Here is a 5,235-nt window from a genome sequence, read left to right on the forward strand (position 1 = left end):
GGAGTAGGTAGCCTTTCCCTTCTCGAGGGGATTTTCCCAACCGGGGGATCGAACCCAAGCCTGCCGGGTTGCAGGCAGATTCTTTACCAGCTGAGCCACAGATTCCTCTTAACATGTATCCTTTAATAACCTGGCTGTACCGATGCTAAATGGAGTAAGAACATGAGGGGTTTGATATATTTCTTCAAATCATAAAACTGAACATCAATTTAATATTTCTTAATAGCTTTGAAGTCAGAAATGCTTATTTAAAAGACAGGTCATTAGAAAAAAATGCATCGAAGCATATTTTATTTGTAATTGGACAATTCAACAGACTGTCATTTTTGCCTGATTTGGGGAGAGATAAGAACAATATATTTTATTACTTCTCAAAATCTGTGAACGAAGAGAATTATAACTATAAACACAGAGAAATATAGGTTCAGCAATAATCCATGTAGGCTTTCTGTTCCTTTCTCTATTTTTGTCTCATCAATACCAGAAACTCTTAGATGGGTTCACCCTATTTTCTTTTTGTACATCATAAAATTGGATACCAATTTTATTTTATTTTTATTTATTTTTTTAAATTTTATTTTATTTTTAAACTTTACAATATTGTATTAGTTTTGCCAAATATCGAAATGAATCCGCCACAGGTATACCTGTGTTCCCCATCCTGAACCCTCCTCCCTCCTCCCCCTCAAAATTACTAATCTTTCACAGATTTTTGCTTCAAAATACTATGTTGTGGAAAGGGTAGAACGACCAAAAGAAGCAAAATCCCACTTATTCTCTAATATGCCATATGCCTGGTTAAGGGTGCCATTTTAACACAACGCAGGAAAGCTTATGCCCTTCACTTTAATTCAGCATATGGAGGCTTTCACCTTTGGACCTCAGTTCACAACGTGTCAGGCTGCGACTTGAGCAGTAGCTAAAATCAGGATGTTTAACACTAGCATTCTAGTATGTCTTGCAGGTAGGTCTGTCCGGCATGTTTGTATCATAATAGGGTTAGGTTTAGCGTGTGGGAAGTACGCGGAAGCACAAGAATGATTCTCCAGTTCAGCTCTAATACTTTAATTCTTCTAATCGATCTCTCAGGCCAAACAGCTGCGTTTCAGCGTGTCCTCCAGTGTTCCAGCGGGTTGGAGGCCAGGCTACAAGGTGGCCTCAGGGAAAGACACCTGTGAGGGGCGTGGCCATCCGTCCTGGCTGCCCCTCCCATCTGACTGACTCCTGCGCAGAATGGATTCAGGCCGGATCCACTGGCGCTAACGCTAGTGGAGCCGGGGGCATCCTAGAGTGTGGTGCTGACCATCTTAATCTAAGTTGGTTTAGTTGTTGGGAGGAATCTCCTGGAGGGCTGGACGCTAGCTTATATCGACAAAGCCTCTGGAACTGGCACAAGGCTACTATGTCACGGGTGAAATATTGGTGACACGTTCCACATTTTGCTGGGAGAACCCGAGCTCGGTCCAAAATCCTAGTGACCCAGCATCCTACTGGCCCAGCAAAGCAACCGATTCGCAAATTCTTAGACTTGGGGGAGATGCCACTTGTTCCAGGCAGGCCCCCAGGGCTGCCTCAGTCGTCGCAGCTGGGCAGCAGGTCCGCATCGCGGCCGTCGCAGACCACGCGGGTCCAACTTGCTAGCAGCTCCTCAAGCAAGCCTCGCTTGCCGCTCCCGGCATGCTCCGTGGGGCTGAGCGCCCCAGAGGACCCATCGTCCGACTTGGAGCCGGTGACAGGGCCCTTACCCAAGATCCTACGGGCACTCATTTGCATATCCCAGCAAGAGGCGAACTCGACAAGTTTCGCGGTTTAGCAGTCAGAATACCAAACATGTGAGCCTTGTGCGTGGATCCGTGAGATCAAATTTCCCTAAAAGTTTCAGAATCATCGAAAAGGTGCACGGTTCGGTCACCATAACTGTTAAAGAGATGAGACCTTCCAGAGTTTATATATGCCGTGGACGAAAGGCAAACCGTGCTCGCTTCGGCAGCACATATACTAAAATTGGAACGATACAGAGAAGATTAGCATGGCCCCTGCGCAAGGATGACACGCAAATTCGTGAAGCGTTCCATATTTTGCGCCATTCCCCACCTCCAGACACTTTTTCCCTGAGTAACACAAAAAACTGTTAAGTATTGAGAGGTAGTTTTGGAGGCAGACCTCCGGTTTGCGCTTTCCGACATGCATCCCCAAAGCCTGAGGACACCTGGAATTCTCTCCCACCGGATCCTCTGCCCTCCCAGCGTCGATTCTAGCTCGATGGCTGCCTGGCATCCCCCCGGCCAACGTGTCTCAATTCTATTAAGTTACCTAGCTAATCTTGGTGTCTGCAGTCGAATGCTTGTTTTTACTGGTAAAAATACACTTTGGGTTTTGGGCGCTGAATTTTTATATTTCCCATGAGAGAATCCACCTGGTTTAGGTAAGGCGGCAGTTTGAGTGTACCTTAGAAGTCAGATAAAAACAGGCATAGAAAACCCGTCTCAGAAAGACTTAGTAACCGGCTTGCTGCTTCTAGCCAGTTTTCAGTTGATCCGGAAGCTCAAGGATCCACCGGCCAACACTGAGTTCACTCTTTGGTAACAGTCCTTGCTTATGTGTAGCTCACAGTCTGAGAAAAGAGTACGAATTCCAGTCAAAAACGACCAAAGTCACAAAGTAGGCCCGAGAAACGTGTACTACTGTTGCTTACTTCCTATAGCAAGGATTCATTAACAGCAATAATTCATTTATTTAATAATTCAGAAATGATTTGGTAAGGATTCATTGAGCATTTCATGTTTCAGGCAGCCTTTAGTGCTAAGATCTAGACCCACCTGCGCCTCTGCTTTGTGTTGTCTAGGGAGACAGATCAAAAGGCGATTTCAGAACTTTCAAGCTCTGTTAAGGAAATGCAAGATTTCTTATGTCCAAGATAACGTAGAAACGACATCAGTTCAGTCAGTCGCTCAGTCGTGTCCGACTCTTTGCGACCCCATGGGCTGCAGCACGCCAGGCCTCCCTGTGATCACCAACTCCCGGAGTTTACTCAAACTCATATTTGCACATAAATTTACAGATGTAACTCAGCTTCATTCTCATTTCATAGATTGCCTTGCACGAATATTTTTCATAATATATTTTATACTGAAAAATCACAAATTCAGCATTGCGTGCCAGACGTTGTGCTTCACCGAAGGCGTTTCCTTTGGGCTTGAGACAGTATCTGGACCGTGGGAAGAAGAGCAAAATATGGAACGCTTCACGAATTTGCGTGTCATCCTTGCGCAGGGGCCATGCTAATCTTCTCTGTATCGTTCCAATTTTAGTATATGTGCTGCCGAAGCGAGCACGCTATTCATTTACCCCCCACAGAATATATAAGGTACAGATATCTTTCCTCCTTTATAGTTATGGTGACCAAGCTGCGCCTCTCCCCAGCGAACGCGGAACATTTTGGGAAATTTGATTTGGTGCAGTCACTCACAAAGCTCGCACGTTTGGTGCTCGACAACTAAACCAAGTCTAGTTCACCTCTTGGTGGGACATGCAAATGAGCGCCCGGAGCATCTTGGGTAAGGGGGGGTCTCGTCGAGGGCCCCAGGGCCCCGGGTCCTCCTGCGGGAGTGCTCGGCCCGTGGAGCATGCTGGGAGCAGCGAGCTGCGCGCTGCAGGAGCCCGCGGACCAGCGTGACAAGCGCGCTGGGTGAGGCGGACGCTCTTCGGAGTGGGCCGCCCGCCTCCCTTTAGAGCTCGTAGTTTCCCAGTTAAACTTTCTTTGATGAGTACTTGGGAGAAAAAAAAGAAAAGTAATCACCCATTATCACACCTCGAAAAGTTAAGGTAATTCCGTAGTCTCACCTAATATTCACTCAACGTTCCAATTTCCTTGGTTGTTTAAAAGATGTCTTCCAAAGAAGGTTCTGTCCTCCCACGTTATGTTTGGTTGCTGTGCTTCTTAGGTCTCATTAATTTCCTAACATCCCATCTCCACTCCCCCCTCCCCCACCGCCATTTCTCTTCATTATACTGATTTGTAGGGCGAACCGGATATTTACACCATGAAACGTAACATTTCTTTCATTTGGCTCGTTTATCACTGATGATGTCGTTTAACTTGTTTCTCCATGTTTTTTGAAAATATATAGTTAGATATAAAGCTGTAATTAGATCCTGGTATAATTTACTAGGCTTTAGAGGCGCCCTGGTAGCACGTATCCTTTCCTATCGCATCTCAACAAAAGGCAGGTAATGTCTGGCTGAATCAGTGGGTTCAGGTGAGGTCACCAGCCCGAACCCTCCATTATCAAGTTTCCCATACACCTTTCACTTAATAATTTTAGAATACAGTGATGAACGTTGCCCAGGTAGAGGGTCTGGCTGGCTGGCTGTCGGTTTGTTTTTAACCTTTGGCTCGTGCGGTATAAAGAATGTCTACCTAAGGCTCTTGGTACCCCAAGGAAGAAATTGAGAGAAAAAGACCAGGATGAGAAACGAAGGAAGAGTATCATTGTCTTTTGAGCCTCTGGATCATTCAGTCGTTTCCATAGTTTGGTTACATGAGCTAGCAAGTTGCCTTTGTTTCTTAAGCTAGATTGCAGTCCTGTTTCTGTCTCCTTGCTACTAAGAGGCTCTTCTGGAGCCGTTCAGTGGGTCTGTAGGCCCCACCTCCCTCACGCAAATCTTCTCTCCTGTAGCTACAGGTTCTTGCCACCGACCCTCGTTACTATTTGCATGCAGGCTGTTTCTTTTCTGGATATTTTCTGAATGTTGTTTTCTGTCAGGTTATACATTTGTTAAAGGCCTCATCCAGGAGAACAATTGTTAGAGGCGTTCAGTTAACGTCTTATATTTCCTTCCTCTCTTCTCTCCTTTCTATTACACAGCTGTCTTTTTCCCCCCTCAAACTCTTGTGTTCTGCTAGTCTTCTCCACTTTAATCTTTTTTTCCTCATCCTGTCCCTCCTCCATCTACATGGAATACCTCACTAACTGAGCATGCTTACCCAGTTCACCTTGCTGCTGCTGCTGCTAAGTCACTTCAGCAGTGTCCGACTCTGTGCGACCCCATAGACGGCAGCCCACCAGGCTCCCCCGTCCCTGGGATTCTCCAGGCAAGAACACTGGAGTGGGTTGCCATTTCCTTCTCCAGTGCATGAAAGTGAAAAGTGAAAGGGAAGTCGCTCAGTCGTGCCTGACTCTTAGCGACCCCATGGACTACAGCCAACCAGGCTCCTCCGTCCACGGGATTTTC

The 5,235-nt window shown here is 46.2% G+C and overlaps 2 non-coding genes across 2 annotated transcripts; one reads left to right on the forward strand and one right to left on the reverse strand.

Annotated features, from left to right (window-relative positions):
- Window positions 1–1,974: 1,974 nt before the first annotated feature.
- On the forward strand, window positions 1,975–2,081 carry LOC112443354 (U6 spliceosomal RNA). Its single transcript, XR_003031687.1, has one exon. It is a non-coding gene; the product is annotated as a U6 spliceosomal RNA (small nuclear RNA).
- Window positions 2,082–3,228: 1,147 nt separating this feature from the next.
- Window positions 3,229–3,335, reverse strand: LOC112443355 (U6 spliceosomal RNA). The gene has a single exon (XR_003031688.1). It is a non-coding gene; the product is annotated as a U6 spliceosomal RNA (small nuclear RNA).
- Between the last annotated feature and the right edge of the window lie 1,900 nt (window positions 3,336–5,235).

Source organism: Bos taurus, chromosome 21, assembly GCF_002263795.3.
Source record: "Bos taurus isolate L1 Dominette 01449 registration number 42190680 breed Hereford chromosome 21, ARS-UCD2.0, whole genome shotgun sequence".
NCBI classification, from domain to species: Eukaryota; Metazoa; Chordata; class Mammalia; order Artiodactyla; family Bovidae; genus Bos; species Bos taurus.